A 17,993-nucleotide genomic window follows, 5' to 3' on the forward strand; every position below is an offset into this window, starting at 1 on the left:
GAACTCTGACAGCACCTGGCCAAATACTGAACTGCTGAGGAAATGGTCTAACCTCGATAGGCAAACAATGGTTTGCCACCTGATCAGTTTTCACCCAAGGGTGAAGGGCTGTCTGGGTGAAAACTTCCTGTTCAGATTTCCATATGATGTATTCTGGACAGTGGTCACTTACCACTGTGTCATAGACCCTCCCCCTGATGTCACCAACCCACCTCTGATATGGCATAGCCCTTCCTCCGATACCACCAGGCCCACAAATGTCACCACTGATTTTGAATTTCATGACAGTTATACATTTCAAAAAAGTTGCTAAAAAACCAAATGGTGGAACATCTCAAATTACATACAAATTAGCAACAGGGTAGCAACATGATTGGGTATAAAAAGAGCTGATTCCAGAGAGGCAGTGTCTCTGAAATACTTTAGGAAATCCTGGATGCTGTGTCCTCTGGACTAAAAATTTTATAAGTGCACAGTTCAAAAGCCAGCATGATGGTATGGGGGTGCATTACTGCACGTAGCATGGGTAGTTTGCAAAGTTCCAATGCTAATTGTTATATATAGGTTTTGGAGCAACATATTCTGCCATCCAGGTGACATCTTTTATGAGAAGACCTTGCTGATTTCAGCAAAACAATGCCAAACCGCATTCTGCGTGTATTACACAGCATGGTTCTGGGTGCTTAACTGGCCTGCTTGCAATCCAGACCTGTCATCCATTAAAAACATTTGACACATTATTTATTTTTATAAGTTGACAGGTACTGTTTATCCAAATTTTTAATTTCAGCTTAAATGATCATATCTGTTAACCACATTTCTTTGCTGTATCAGCAGTCAAAATGGTTTAACAAGTAACTGCTGGTTAAACACAATGAAAAATTAATTATGATTTCTGAAAAATTCTGCAAAGCCTACTCCTTCAATTCAGTTGCTGAATGCATGATTTTTTTAAATTAGTATAATTTTGCAATGCAGTAATACACTTACATATGAAGAAATGTGTATACATAAAGTTCAAAACTATGGAAAGGCCATCATCACGCATAAAGTAAATTTTAAGCAAATAATTATATTTTATAAATTATTTCCTTTATCTCTGTAATAATTAAAGAGTACCTTGTATAGAGGTAGGAGATGTAATTTATGAATACGGGGACTTCAAGTAATGGTTGAGTCAACCACTCTTAAACAAACAGTCATGTCCCTCTTCAATACTGTGCTAAACCTAGCCAAAACCAATGAGATACATATAGAGAGGGTACATAGAGCTCTGCTGCAAAAGGACTAGCAACTGAAAAACCAAGAGATCATATGCTGCCTTCTACACTTTACTGTTAAAGAAGACATACTGTACTCTCTAAAGCCAGGAAAATGAAATAAAATATAAAAATGCAGATGTCACCATAATGCAAGATCTTTCTTGGTACATCCTGCAGCAATGGCGTTTGCTCAAACCCCTGACAGACCGTTAAAAGAATGGAGGTTTCTGTTTAGATGGGGATATCCATTTAGCATACAAGCCACAATCTCCAGAAAACTGTGCACCTTGACCATTTCAGAGGACATCCAACCCTTCCTGCAAGCCTGCACTGGATGTCAACCTAACTGAATGAATCAAATTCGTCCGGCTACCCGCACCTATGCTGCTTCCAACAAGAGAATCCTGGATAGAGATTTCAATACCAAAGGCCAAACGGATAAAACCACAACAAACACCCGAAAAAGCACCCACTCCTACTGGAACATCTGACCCAGGATGAGTCATAAGCTTCCCGTTTACCGGTTATAACTCAGTTTTGTTTCCACGTATACCTTTTTCCACTAGCTTGAAACCCCATGTTTCAATATAATAAGAGCCTAGGCAAAAATCTTGACGAATTCTGCCTCCCCCCTCAGCAATGGGCCAGTCAAAGTATCTGTCCACATGTACCAACCAAGGTGAAAGACCCATCTAACTTTACCAATGCTATTTATACTGCTCATCTTTAACTTTATTATTAAAACCATTTATTGAGTTATGCTATTATTACTGTTGGTTAGTTTAAAAAAGCATTTTTTCTTTCATCTCCCTTCTCAGCTATGTCCTTTCGATATGGTATTTTTTCAATTGCATATGTCTTAATCGGTGATACCCACACTTACCTTGAAAAACAGAATGGAAAGGTACTTGAAACATAAACGGCTTACACAAACCTGAAAAGAGAAAGAGAAATGGTTAGTATCATGAGGAAAAACAAAGGGAATATCATCTTAATCCAGGAGACAAACTTCAGAAAAAAGGCCCCACCAAGGCATAAACTCAGCCCCTACTTGGTACTTTAGCAATAATCCAAAGGTGTAGCTATAGCCATACATAAACACATTGATTTCAAACTAATTGATACACTGATTGACTCAAGTGGGAGAGGTCTGTTATATCACACTGCCTGCACCATGGGCAGTATATATCTCCTTAATCAGAATCAATACAGTTCCTTTCCCGATTAATCCCAAAATATCTTACCCCATTGTATACAAAAAAAAGAGCAACTTGTAGTTGAGCACAACTTACCTGTATAAATCGATATTGGTGACAAAACAATCCTACTGGGTTTATTTACTAAACCCTGAATTCATCTGGTTGGGCTCTTTGGGGCAAAAACTTACATTTTTTGTGGGAATTTTTCAAGATTTATTATACCCTGATGATGCAAAAAGCCAGAATCCAAAAATCCCCCAACTCAGACTGGTTGAGGTCCTGTATAAGTCAATGTGAGAGACACCTATCTCAGTTTTAAGGTTTCGTGGTCTGCGCTGAGTTTAGCCAAAAATCCATCTTTTTCAGGGATTTTGGTCAAAAACTCTAGAAAAATTCAAGCGATTCAGGTTCTCACTTGATTTTATAGCATTTTTCCTCAATTTAATTAAATTGGGTAGTATTTTATTACTAAATAAGGTAAAATCAAACATGGGAGTTTAACTACAGAAGGTACTGTTCTGACTAACTTTACGTGGAAGGGAGGAGACAAGCAACGAAAAAAAAAAATCTGTTTCCATAAAAATTGACACCATTCTTTAACACAATCTTGACAAATGATAAATATTGCTGAATTGAGTGCAGTTGTTAGGGTCAATGTCCTATCTCTTCCAACATCTGCTTCATGTACATTTTTAAAGAAGCCAATGCAGTGAGACAGAGAAACTGGATCCGTCTGAATCTGATTAAACCCAGTCATTTAAATGCAAATTTGGAATAAAGTGCCACACTTAATGATTATACCAAGCCTCCATAAGTTGAGAATTGTGCTGTCTAATAAAAGTGACAACATATTTAGCACGAAACAATAAATGTTTCTAAGCCTGAAAAATTTCAAATGTTAAACTAAACACATGGCAGTCCATCAAAGAAAGTTTTTTCTTTTAAATAAAAGATAATAAGAATAAAACCAATCACAAAGCCATACTGATTAAATGTCAACAGGAGAAATCATTTTCTCCTGGCTGTGATGTCTTCTCAAAATACCAGTCATTTCTTTTCTCTGTTGGACATGTTTACAAACAACTAAAAACAATCATAGCACAATTCAATTTATGGAAACTCAATATCAAGAAAGTAAAGCACTTATGTGAAAAGTTCATACACGTGCTAAAACCAGAAAAAGAAAGGTCCTCAATTCCCCCAGGGTTTCCAATTGTTCAGATGTATTTCCAACTGTTACAATTGCTGGTCTTTTGTAACATGAGTATTAAATATTATATACTGAGGTTTTTTTTATGTTAATTGTATTTGCATTTTACATCTTATTCGATGATTATTTATACATAATGCAAATACTGTAAAAAATAATTATTTCCAAAAAAGCCATAGATATAGTGGTAGCAGATCATTGTAGAAAAAGTAAGTATTTATAACAGATACCATTTTAACACTTAGCAGTAAGTAAGGGTTAAGGCATGAAAAAGGAGGTGATGAAAAATGGGTATGATATTTAATCATAGTCAGCTGATAAAATAAGAAAATAAATAACTGTTCCATATAGAAATAGATTCAGTGATATTCACTGATAATCTTTGTATTTACTATGTGGACACGATTTTTATATAGATTGCATTGCTTGTCCCCTGTGTAGATTTGTCCTGCCAGCTCTATTAGCCGCGGTTTTAAGTGTTCCTTTTAGTCAAGACACTGAGCCAAAATTTTGTTTAGAAGCAATAACCACCAGAGTGATTTAAACCTGAAACCTCAGAAGAACCACTTAACAGCTTACTGTACTTACGCGTTCTGCGCCAAAGACTTAAATAAATGCTTAAATTGAAGCATTACTCTTTAGCAGGTAAGATGAGTTTGATCTCTCTATCTTGTGCTAAAAATAAAACATTTAATGCAATCTGTCCACTGAGATTCCATTTGTATGCTTTGCTCATGGATGTTAGTAAATTGCTAAAAAGTTATACAGCTGAGAATTTCTAAAGCAGGGTTATTTGTCGAAAGATTACAGCCTAAGTTCTCTGAATAGCAAATCTTCCGAGAGCTCTTTAAACAAACATTTTCTAATATATATTTTTATAATATCAATACGCACTCCTGGGGCTTTGGGCAAAAAAAAAAAAAAAGCTGGAATTAGTTGCTTTTAGAACTTCAAATATGAATAACACTGCCTTGGATAACATCCAAAAAGACACAATATTTGGTCTACACTTGAGATATTTTGAGATTTACTAAACTCAGCCATTAATATATGTATAAAATGGTGATTTTCTAAAGAAGTATTTTTCACTTGCAACTGTCTAGCAAAAAACTATTTTACATTTGAAAATGACTTATCGCTTAGCAAGAACTTTGTGTTATATATATTGTAAGCTGCGGGATCCATAACAGACACTTTTCTTCTCTTTAAGACATTTTATTTACATACAGGGGTGACCATTTCAGGATACAAAACTGGAGTACCTGGCGTGCCTGTTCTTTCCAGAATACTCCAGCTTCCAGGACCTGGCCACCAAAGCTTTTAAACAGAGAACATATTCTCTGTCTATTAACACCCATCTTGGTGCTTACCTCTCCCACTATGGAGATCTTAAAGGGAAAACACACCTTTTCCCACATTGTTTTGGTCACTCTACCACAGTTATATGATATATACACTGAATACGAATTGCATCACACACACACACACACACACACACACACACACATACATAATTGATTTTTGCGCTGCATATTTATTTTTAGGTTTTCCCGGAAAAAAAATTTGCGGGAAAAAATCTGAATTTCATGATTTTTCCTAATTTTTGCCCAAAAACTAAAATTTTGTATGCTTTTTCCCTAAAACTCCAAAATCTTCAGGGAATTGCATGGAACACAACACACATCAAAAAATCATTGCGACTTGTCCCATTGACTTACAGTAAATGCAACCTCAACAGGTTTGAGATTTGGACTTTTCCGCCCTCGGAATATAATAAATTCTGAAAAAAAGTCTGATTTAAATTTTTCAGGATTTTTGCATTTGGAGTATAGTAAATAACCCCCTTATTGTGTCACTTGTGCCATGAAAAAGCACCATTAGATGAATAAGAATAACAAGTATTTGAATCCAGTATTTTGTTTGGGATTAAGTTTTATGTAACAAGTTCTAATTTGGCCAAATCCAAGTGCCCTGTCTTAAAATCATTTGACTTTTTATTACACTAGCAAGGAAGTTGTGATTTATATTTTTCCATGAGTGTAAATTAGGGTTCGGATTCGGGTCAGGATTCTGACAAGTTCTTGATGAAAGATTTGGGATTGGGCCTAATTTCAGGATTAAAGGTTGCTCATATTTTGTCTAAAAATAAGAAAAGAATAAAGGCCAATTGGTTAATTAGTTTTACAAAAATAATAAATGAGTATGAAAAAGGAAACAAATATGACAATTATTACTGGAAGAAAGGCTCATAATTACAGTAACAGTTTTCTACGCTTGCCAAATTCCACTGCTTGCTTCTTGTAATATCTATCTTTGGGTCAGGTTTATGGAATACAACAGGAAGAAGACAAAGCAAAAATCAGCAACTATAGTGAATATGATATTCATTTTTCTACAGTTTTCCTGGAATGTGACTATATTTAAACAAAGATATACTGTATATTACAAGGTCGACAACTGGCTTGTAATTAAGATTCGGTGGCTTCTAAACATCTAACCTAATTCAAATTGAATATGCAGCAATAATTGACATCTACATTAAGTTGTAATGAATATGCTTTAAGCTTACCCCAATTGCAGTATTATTACATGGGATCTAAACTCTGTATAAAAATGTAGTACAGCCCCAGATGCAAGAGCACTAAGGGATGCAATAGTTGTACTATGTGTGTGGATTTTTTTTTTTTTTGAGGATGTTTGATTAAACACCATTGTGTTTCTTCAATATTAGCCCCAGTGCAATAACCTTGACATTTATCAATGTCCTGTGACATAAAATTAAGAATGACATCTGCCAGTCCCTTTCCAGTAATATCCCAGACATTTTGCTAGCTAAGGGAATGTTGTTTGACTTGCAATATACAACATTTTTTGTTTATGAAGCAGACTGTAAAGGACATTTGCTCCTTATAGCTTAGGTATGTGTACAGTCAAGCATTAAGGAATAACAGTTTACATTCTTTAAGTGAGGTATCACATTCTACCATAATTTGCATGAATCCAAGAAAATGTCTGTTTTTGTTATGGACATGCAATTTTAACTTCCTCTAAATGTCAGGCTGCACTCTATGAATATATCAATACTGATAATGTCTCTCTCACACATCCCTCTAATGCTATCTTTCTTGGCATAACTCTTTCTTTGAACTGTGGTCATAGTTTCTTTTGATGAGATTGGAAGCTATCTATTCATTTTTTAGGCAAATTATTGTTAGCTGAGACTTAATGAGATTGCCCAATTTGTGACATATGAACCTAGTTCTTTCATTCATATAACATCAGGGAAGGTATTGATTTTCTGTCAAGTAGCATGCTACCAAAGCAGACTGCTCCTGCCACTTCCATAATTGTTTTTCACCATTATTCCTACATCTTTTAAAAACCTTGCATCAATTTTAAACAAAGTAGGCCATCTATAAATTGGTATATTGACCCCAAGAATGAAAAGGCACAGTGACCTCACCTTAAAATGAAAAAGATCAGTCAGCCCTGCTTACAAAATTGTGGTAAATAACTAAGTTAGTGCCTTATGACAGCTGTCTGTAAAAGGGGTGGTTCACCTTTAATATAACTTTTCAATTGTTCTTAATTTTTTTGTATCACTCTCTATGTCTTATGGTGAGGCCCATTTACTTAAGGTCAAATTAGAGTGTTATTAGAGCTCTTTAAAACAAAGATTAAACTATTTCTCTCAAATCACAAATGTCATGAAAGTTATTAAAAGATCCAAATGAAAAAAGTATGAACGAAAATAGCTGAAAACTCCAAATTTCGTGTGAACGAATGAAAAATTTGTACGACAATGAACGTTTTCATCTCTGAAAAGTTCTAAACCAACAAATGAAAGAGTGATCTTTGCAAGAAAAAAATGGGGAACATCCATTAACTTATATAATGACCTTGACAGCTTGTAATTACTGGACTGTATTCATAGATTTTATGTTTTTTACAAATGATAAATTAAAAAAAATCATGGATTGAGCTAAAAAGTATGATTCAGAGAAATTAATGTTCTATGAATTTTAATAAATCAGCCCCTAAAGGGTTGTTTAAAGGTGAACAGTATCTTTAAGTGGAGCACACGTATAATGAAAGCAGACAAGCTTTGGCAAGCTACCAAAAGCTAAACTAAGGTTTATTTTCAAAAACACTATGAGGTTTAAATGCAAAGACCAAGAAGAAAGTTTTTCTCCACTCCTGGGGACAAATTCACTATGCGCCGAAGCGCCTAACGCTAGCGTCAATTCGCTAGCGTTGGTCATTTTCGTTACTTCGCAAATTCACTAACGAACGCTGGTGTAAATTCGCTAGTGTTATTTCGCACCCTTACGACTGGCGAATTTGCGCAACGGACGTAACTACGCAAATTCACTAACGCGCGCAGTGTACTGAATGCTACCTTTTACGCTAGACTTCCTTCGCCACCTCAGACCAGGCGAATAGAGTAGATAGGGATTGCTTCAAAAAAAGTTCAAAAAAAAAAGCTGGCGTTTTTTCTATATTATGGGTGATAGACTGAAAAAGATCGAAACAAATTTTGGGGCTCCCCTGCTTCCCCCCTACATTTCCTAACTCATTGCAACTTAACTAGACAGTGGGCACATGTGTAGGGCAAAAAAAAAAATTTATTTGATGTTTTGAAGGTTTCCCAGGCATTTGTAGTGACTGTACGTATTCCTCCATTGAAATTTGAATTTGGTGCCGTATGCAAATTAACCATCGCTAGCGTAACTTCGCTTCCCTTAGCGAATCAACACTAGCGCAACTTCGCAACCTTACGCTACCCCTGAGCGCAGCTTCGGATTTTAGTGAATTTGCGGAGCGCTGGCGTAACTATGCCTGGCGAAGTGTGGCGAAGTGCGGCAAAGTTACGCCTGGTGCAACTACGAATCTTAGTGAATTTGCCCCTAAGTCTCCTGTTTTCGTGAGATGCAAAATATGGTGCCAATTATTGCCCCTCACAGTAAATAGTACACTGGAAGACAAATTTTACACCTAACGATAAATTTTCCTACCTACTGTACATGGAAAATTTTGAAATTCGAATTTCTAAGTTTTTTTTTTAAACTTGAATCGAATTTGGACTATTCTCTAGTTGAATTACACTAGAATAAACTCGAAAATTGAATTTAAAAATTCAAATTTTCAATTCGACCCTTGATAAACCTAGGTTTTCCTGTGATTTTATAACTTAAATTCCAGCAACTTTTTTTGTTTGTTTTTATTTTAAGAATAACACCAGCTGTTAGCGCTTTGCTGTCAAACGAAATTTGCTTTTTTTTTTAAACTTGTATAGTGAATTTTATGACTTGCTCTCATAGTCATACTGCCATTAGTCTAAACGAATCAAATGAGTTGTTATATCAGAAGAATACACTTTTTCACAATAAATTTCCTTTCAATAATAGCTTTCAGCTGAAACCTAATGCAACACATACAAACAGTTTCAGATTGTATATATGTTTTTCATTAAAGATGTTTGTTTAGAAACCTATACAGGTATAGGATCTGTCACCATACCTTCTGTCTGCTAAGAAACATTTAACCCAACATACTGTAAACCCAATAGTATTGTCTTGTCACCAATATAGATTCATCCAACTTAGTTACCATCAAGTACAAGGTACGGTTTTATTAATACAGAGAAAAAGGAAATCATTTTTAAAAACAAGAATCATTTGCTTAAAATTAACTCTTAACTCTCATAGACTTAAATGGACGTTAGAGACATTTCGGTGGCGGCAAATTTTTGTCAAAACCAAACAGGTCAAATTCGCCCATCCCTATTAACAAGCTGTATTAATATTTGTGTCCAAAGTTAGTAAATTACATCATTGTCAATTTTCAAGGGTGTTGAAATATACAGTACATGCATTTCTATTTCTAGATTCTGTGTGCTGATTCTGTGTGCGTTCATTCTTTCTGCATGTTTGACCTTTTTTTTTGCAGCTTGGATTTTCCTTCAGGCAAATATAGTGAACACTGGTCCTTTATCTTCAAAGCATTAATTTTTAATACTGCCATAACCTTTAAACAAATCATTATTAAGTAGTTGAAAGGGCTTTACAAAATATTTTATTCTGGGGAAAATGATGTTAGAAGGAGGCGACATTTTTCAGTCTAAATGGATAAGCAAATAAGTGTAATAATGTTCCACTCACTGACCAGAGCAATCGGGCATTTGCTGAAATTATCAATCTTAGAGCAACTAAATAGAAAACCAAGCAAAATAAAATAATGTTAGCAATAGATATCCAATAATAAAGTAAACAAAAAAAAAGCAAACAATAAAGTAAAAAAAAAATTGTTTCCATGAGCAACAAACTAAAAGTGAACGTAAAGGAGATTTTTCTTCTTACCAATATGTACAACAGTTCTACTGCTTTTTTTAATACAGGTATGTTGAATTGTAAAACAACATTTGATTCCCTGTTTGGGTTACAAATACTCTAAAGATTGGAAAACAAATATATCTGATGCAAGCCTTGAGTTTTGTATTGATTCGGTTTGTTCTGTTTCTACATTTCAAATATTGTTCTGTCCAAGGCTCTCTTATGAAGTGTAAAAAACTCAAGGCCAAGTTTCTCCTTTGACACATTTAATAATGTCTATCTTACTGACATCTATACGTTCTGTGGGTTTGAAAATGAATCACATTGATTCCGGGGCTGACCAACCATGAACCTGTTAAATAAAAGCAAGCTGTAATTTCAAATCACTGTTTTAGTCTTGTTTTATTGAGCAACAAATTTCAGTGGGTAAAGGGCATGTATTTTTCATGTAAATGGATTTTACAAAAAGGAGATTACAAACACCTAAACATTTTTTTTATCAGTCAAAGGTTTGATCCTAAATCTGTCAGTGTCTATTAGGATCTTATAAGCTTCATCTGAGTAAGAATTGTTCATAGAACTATAACTAGGTTAAAGCTAATGGGCAAGGACACTGGACAGAGTGACACTTTTATGGCCTGCAGTCTTTAAAACAACATGTTCACGTGCTACTGTTTGTTAGCGTGACCTGATGTATGGAAACCTTGCCCTGAGAACAAAAAGTCCTGGGTATAATCTTCACAACCAGCTACTATGCAGCTCTACATTTCATGAAAACAGCTATAATTATTGAATTCTGTGTTTTTCATAATGTATTTAAGCAACAATCATTTTCTTACAGTTGTACTTGTCATCATCACTTATGCAAAGTTTTGGTGAAATTGTCAAATACTGCTCTGACATTTTCTTCTCTGATTATTTAGCTCTATTACTGTGTTACCTCTTTGTTATGTCTCCTACTTTGCTGGGCCCCTATATGTCTTAGACTATACCCTACTTATCTTCTATTTTTTTCTCTAACCTTTGATTTTCTATAGGACTCATTTAAGACTGCAACCACAGTTGAGATCAAACAGAAATGGTCTTGTTGGCAGTTGCTCACAAGTGTACATATTTATGCTGCAAAACCCTAAAGGTACCACCACCTCAAAAGTAGTCGTAGCCCACAGAGGCTGAATTCAATAGGCACAAAAATTGGAGTTAGGAAAAAATTCCAGCATTATTCATCAGTCTCATCAATATTACACATTTTAAAATCTCTTACATCTTAAAAATGAAAAGGGAAAACAAACATTTTTGTACAGTTGATTTATAGCTAATTATACAAAAGATATATAGCTAATTATACAAAGATCTTCTGGAAAAATGACCTTTTTCAAATGTTTGACATTTATTGCTTGACAGAGCAAAAAACAAAACATTGTTTTCAAGCGTACAACATGACAGTTTACAGACCAACAAATAAATGGTGCAAGATTATATTCTGTATTTATGAGTGAGGCAACAGATACCTCATCAGATCACTTAGAATTAGTAACAGTATGTTCAAGAAATAAAATCAAGAAATACATATGTTCAATGAATCAAAAATGGGTGAATTAAAACATACTGCTTTACTTGTATGTATGCATATCTTTATTCAGATTGCACTGTTGCATATGTAGTACAATCAAGAGCATGTATTTTACCAAAAGTGGTAAGATAAAGCCTATGCCAAATGAGCTTGAAATGCATTAGGCAGGGATGGTAGCTGCAAGGGCAGCCAGGATATATAGGGGCCCCTATAGGGGGCCCCAGAAGGCCCTAATTAATATACAATTTTGATATTTTAGAAGCATGAATAACAATTTATGAGGGGCCCAGTAATTCATGCCACTGGCATTAGGCTGCCTTTGTAAATGTTCTATATATAAAACTGACTTTTTTTACTTTTATACTTTTAGCCTATACTTTTGTTCGCTTTTGTTCAAGTGCAAGTCCTTATGTTATTATGGCGAAATAAATAACTACACTAAAATTATTGACAAACTGTTATCAATTTGGTGGAATAAATACTAGGAAAACAAGTGATTTTTACGTTTTGAAGTATTTTACATGGAGAGTTGATTGGTGCAGAGAGTCACAGTACACATATAAAACTGCATAGTATGCCAAAATAATTAAATGCATGGCATCCTTTATACAAAATGTGAATTTTCTGAGACACAATATTTAGCTGGTTGTTTTAGAAATACAGGTATGGGATCTTTTACCTGGGGTTTTCCAGATAACGACTCCTTCTGTGATTTAGATATTCACACCTTAAAGGGGCTGTTCACCTTTAAATAAAAATTGGCAATTGGGTTTTATTTTTTATTTGATTTTTTAAAACTATTTAGCTTTTTATTCCACAGCTCTCTAGCTTGCAGCTTCAGCAATCTGGTTACTAGGGTCTAAATTACCCTAGCAACCATGCATTGATTTGCATAAGAGACTAGAATATGAATAGGAGAAGGGCTGAATAGAAAGATGAGTAATAAAAAAGTAGCAATAACACTACATTTGTAGCCTAATGGACCCTCATTTGATAGCTGGAAAGAGTCAGAAGAAGGTGGCAAATCATTCAAAAACTATACAAAAATTCATAATAAAGACCAATTGAAAAGTTGCTTAGAATGAGCCATTCTATCCATTCTATAACATACTAAAAATTAACTTGAAGATGAACCACTCCTTTAAGTCCACTAGAAATGAATGTAAACATTAAATAAACCCAATAGGTTGGCTACCTATAAGGATGAATTATATCATAGTATGATATCATAGAATTCTTCTGTTTCAAAGTTTTTATCTTTCTTAGATTAAAAAATGAAAGGATCAGCATACCTTTTTGTTGTCTATTGTTTTAAATGTGAAAAAAATGTATGTTTATATTTCCTGCACAGCTTGACACCCTGCATAATGAATGTCTGCTTATCTGTAAGTCAGAACAGTCGCAACAAAGGTGTAAAGGGAAAAAAAGAGTTATTTGTATCTCTGACTAGAGCTCATTATTTCTAGTTATACTAACTCAGCTAATTATAGTAGTGTTGTTACTTCTGTATGATAAAAAAATAATAAAACAGGTATTAGACATTTTTTAGGCATATACATAGTTGCTTATGTTAAAAAAAACATGTTTTTTATTGGTGCATACTTCCATTTTATGCCCATAAGCTCAAAAAGAAAATGTTTTAAGAACATATATTTGACACCTAAATAGTTCTACAGTTACTGTAGAATGCCATTACATTGCCTTTCGTTCTGTCGCATAAACTTGCTTGGACCTTTTCACATCATTCCACCATGTCCCCACAAACTATTTTAATGTAGGCAAATGGAACAGATGGATGGAATGTTTAAGATTTATCATGGTACATCATTTCTATAAACTGTGCATGAACAGGTTTTTGAGATCTATTTCCCTACTGAAAAACCTTAAGAAAACAAAAATTATTGAGCTGGTTCATCTCTAGCATGTGAGATTGTGTCATAAAATTCACTTTGTCTGGAGTTGTAGTAAATGTGGTAATAACCAATGTCCATAATAAATAAAGCATAATTGAAAATAATAAACTGTTAAATTATCTTTAAAAGCAAATGTAGTAAGGAAACAATAGGAGTCATTCGTGCCCCAAGGTAGGTGCAGTCCCCAGGTCTCTACCTTCTGAAATAGAGCACAGAGGCCTACAACTATTTGCACAATTCTCCATGCAGTGGGAAAAGTGCATAGAAAATGGTTTTTGAACTTCCAACACTAAATAGGGCAGTGTGAGTGATCTCTATTGGGTATTGATGCAAGTGCTAGAGGAAAATAAGGTTCCCAGATTATTGCACACAGAAGAGATTATCAGAATTGAAATATATTTGGGTAGTGATAAGACCATCATAGAATTGTCTTCACAATATATAGCTATAAAGGCAAAAAAAGTTTTTAAAAACATTTTTATAGAGGGGGAACAAACCTATTTCATGGATAGAACAAACCTTTTTCATGGACAGACTTCTGCTGTAACCAGCTTGTAAGCCCTGGAAAATTGCTACATCTGGCAGCAGCATTAAGTTTATATAAATGTATTGGAACTGCATTCTATATAATGACTTGCCATGGAAACAGATAGTGCCATAGTTATTGACACAGTCATTCTGGCCACCAAATAATTGTTGTTGCACACTGGGTTAATACATAAATATATATTATATATCTATAATTTCAACAGAAAAACAGGCCCAGTTCAAAACACTGCACTCAGGCGTAGTCTTAATGAAAAAACAGTGCCCATATAAGGGTGTTAGGGATGGGCGAATTTGACCCGTTTCGCCAAAAATTTGCCGCCGGCGAAATGTCGCTGGCGCTCATTAAAGTCCATGGGTTTCAAAAAACATTTTGTCGCGCGGCGAAATTGTTTTGACGTGCGTCTTTTTTTTTTTACACACAACGCCATACAAGTCTATGGGCGTCATTTTTGAGGCGAAACAAGGCGCAAAAAATTCGCCCATCCCTAAATGGCATTTATTCAACTGATGGTTACACCTCATACCCATCGCCTAAAGTACACGTGGCATAAAACCTCCATAAAAACACATATTCACAAAGTGATGTAATGTACGCTTACATATGCAAATGATTTAACACAAACCAGTGGTATTAGCATAAAAGATATTTACACATGCTAAACTGTTTACCACAGGCATATAAATTACTAATTAAGAACTAATAGAAATTAGAAGTTCATTTAGTTGGTGTATGGGCAAATTCATACATATCACAAGCAGGCATGCTGTAATGATTTTTCTGCTATATGAGGAGCTACATATCTGTGATGTCAGTAAAGGATGTCACTAATAGTAAATGTGCACAGTACTAACTATAAGCATTCAATCTCACCACTCCTGGCAATGCTGCATCATCTGCCTGGAACTCTAGCACTTCAGCACAGTAGTATTAAAGTTTCACAGCTAAACCATTACTATTTTCACTGGAGTGTTTTGATCACTGTTAAACTGTTCCTGTTTAAATCAACATACCACCCACTCCCATTAGTACTTCTATGAGTCTGGGAGAAGCAGTAAGTTTGAAGCATGAAAAAATTTAAGGATGGGAAAGTCTAAATGTGCTGAAAAAGTATTAGTAAATGTATATGTTAAAGAAAGCAAAGATTTGTAAATATGCACCTTATAATTATTTGGGAAACACATTGCTCAAACATCAAGTACAGCTGGATTTGATCATTTTTATTAGTATTAGTAGTGAGAATTTTTTGTTGGCTTTAGCTGTTAAAAGGTCATTATTTAGCCGGGTCAGGGCAGTTTCAGTAGAGTGTTGTGGTTTAAAACCAGATTGTATGGGGTCCAGCAGTTCATTGTCAGAGAGGAACGAGGTCAGTCGGTTGTAGACCAAGTAGTTTAGAGATGAAAGGTATCAGAGAGATAGGTCGGAGGTTGTCAAGATTGGAGGGATCAAGAGAGGGTTTTTTCAAAATTGGGGTGACAAGAGCATGTTTTAGTTGAGAAGGAAACAGTCCAGTTGAGAGCGAGAGATTAAATAGATGAATTAAGGCTTTGATTAGACAATGATTGGTATTGCTGAGGAGTTTTGAAGGAATAGGATCAAACGGGTGGTAAGGTGAGAAGAGGGTGTTAAGGTGAGAAGATGCCAAAAGGTTCCTCATCAGTCACAGGGGTGAAGGAACACAGGAGAGACTGGGGAGTCTGGAGGGAGGGTGGTGGTTGAATAATAACTTCTGATAGCGTCAATTTTATTTTTAAAGTGCTCAGCAAATTTCTTGAGCAGAGACAGATGGGCATAGAGGGGATGGAGAAGGGGAAAGGAGAGTGTTAAAGGTGGAGAAAAGTTGTGCCGGTTTTTTAGAAAGGGAGTTAATGAGTGAAGTAAAGTATGTTTGTTTGGCTTGGGAAAGGCTGGTTTTATAGGAGCGCAAGGCAGATTTGTAGCTCCAAAAGTCTGATTCTGAGCGGGATTTGCGCCAGCGACGCAAGTGCACGTTAGTGTCTTTGGGGTGCTTTTGTATGAGCAATATGCCAAGGTTGAAGTGGTTTGGGTCTAGCACATTTAGTTTTTGCAGGAGCAAGCTCATTAAGGGTAGTGGTGAGAGTACTATAGTAGACAGAGGTAGCCACATTAGGACAAGAGATGGCCGAGATATTATGAGTGAAGAGAGTCAAAGGAAGAAGAGAGATGTGACACGTCTACAGCTTGCAAGTCACAGTAGGTACGTGTTTGGGGAATAGCAGGGGGTGAGGAGGGAGTTAATGAGAGTTGAAATGTCAGTATATTGTGATCAGAGAGGGGAAACGGTGAGTTAGTAAAATTGGTGGTTGAACAGAGTCTGGTAAATATGAGATCCAGAGTGTTAACATTAGTGTGAGAGGGGGAGTCTGAGCACAAAGATAAGCCTAGCGAGGATGTTAGCTAAAGAAGTTTAGAGACAGAAGGATTGTTAATGTTGTTAACGGGTATATTAAAGTAGAATCTAATGCACAATTTTACTTTTAACCTCTTTATATACAGTACAGGTATCAGACCTGTACTGTCCAGAATCCAGAATGCTCAGGACCTGGGGTTTTCCGGATAATGGATCTTTCCATAATTTGGTTGGATCTTCATACCTTAAGTCTTCTAGAAAATCATTTAAACACTAAATAAACTCAAAAGACTGGTTTTGCTTCCAATAAGGATTAATTATATCTTAGTTGGTATCAAGTACAAGCTACGGTTTTATTATTACAGAGAAAAAATAAATAATTTTTAAAACTTTGGATTATTTGGAAAAAATGGAGTCTATGGGAGATGGCGTTCCTGTAATTCTGAGCTTTCTGAATAATGGGTTTCCAGATAATGTATTCCATACCTTTACTGGGTTTTGAAAATCACTTGAATAATACAGTAGTTGTTTGAGTTTAAGGAACTTTCTATGTATTTCAAACTGAAGTTGGTGGCTTTTTAAGATTTACAAATCAGAAATTTCAGGGATTCCAATGATGAATAAATTCAAATAGATAATTTTATGTTGAGGAGATCTTGTGAAAACAAGGCTGGAAAAGAACGGTCTAGTGGAAGCAAATGCTCCCCTGAGTTAAAGGCTGCTGGCTATTAAGAGAAATAAAGCTGTTGATTGTACATGGCTTCTGTAACAATTCTCTTGTTGTAAGCAGTGTTCTGAAGGCAGATATTCTTTAGTTAGAAACCTACAAACCCTGCATGTGGAAAGTAATCTAACCGTTGTGAATTATATCAATACCAACTATTTCTATTAAATAAGGCAGCTATGCATGGATAAGGTGAAGCACAACTAAAGCAAAAACAAAGCAATACCAGAAGGCTTTTTCCCTTTTTGTTTTTTCGAACATTGAAACTTCTTATTCTGCGTCAGTACACAGTGCAAGTAGGGCATTTTAAGGCAAAACTATATCTAGATAATAAATACTTAACCTAGCAGTGAATTTATATTGTACAAAGTACCCTGTAAACATATCTTACCAAATAGACATAATTGCATATTGTTTAATAATTGACCTTTTACATCTTTTGCCTTAAGCCATCATTTTGTGATGTTCTTTGTGCTCCATTAGAGATCACCTGAGAGGAAATAATGCAGGTTCTAACTGTAACAGGAGGATATTTGCAAGTAAAAGACAAATCTTCTTACATGTGTACCCTTGGTTTATGCATGAACACAGTGTCTCAAAAAGCCAAAAAGTGGTGCTTAGTTCTACCTCTACTAAGAGTCATCCAAATAGCACATACTACTAGAAAACTATATTTTTCATCGAAAGGCTTTATTTATAAGAAATAATGCTTTATACAGTGTATGGGATTATTATTATAGCTCTAGTTATGAACTCGCTGTATCAGCTCTAGTGTTTGGGGTGAGCAACGGAGTTGACAATTGGCTAGAATACATATTGCTACACTGCTGTCAATGTTCAGCTGATACAGATATTTTGTTTC

This window comes from Xenopus laevis, chromosome 1L (assembly GCF_017654675.1).
Source record: "Xenopus laevis strain J_2021 chromosome 1L, Xenopus_laevis_v10.1, whole genome shotgun sequence".
NCBI lineage: Eukaryota > Metazoa > Chordata > Amphibia > Anura > Pipidae > Xenopus > Xenopus laevis.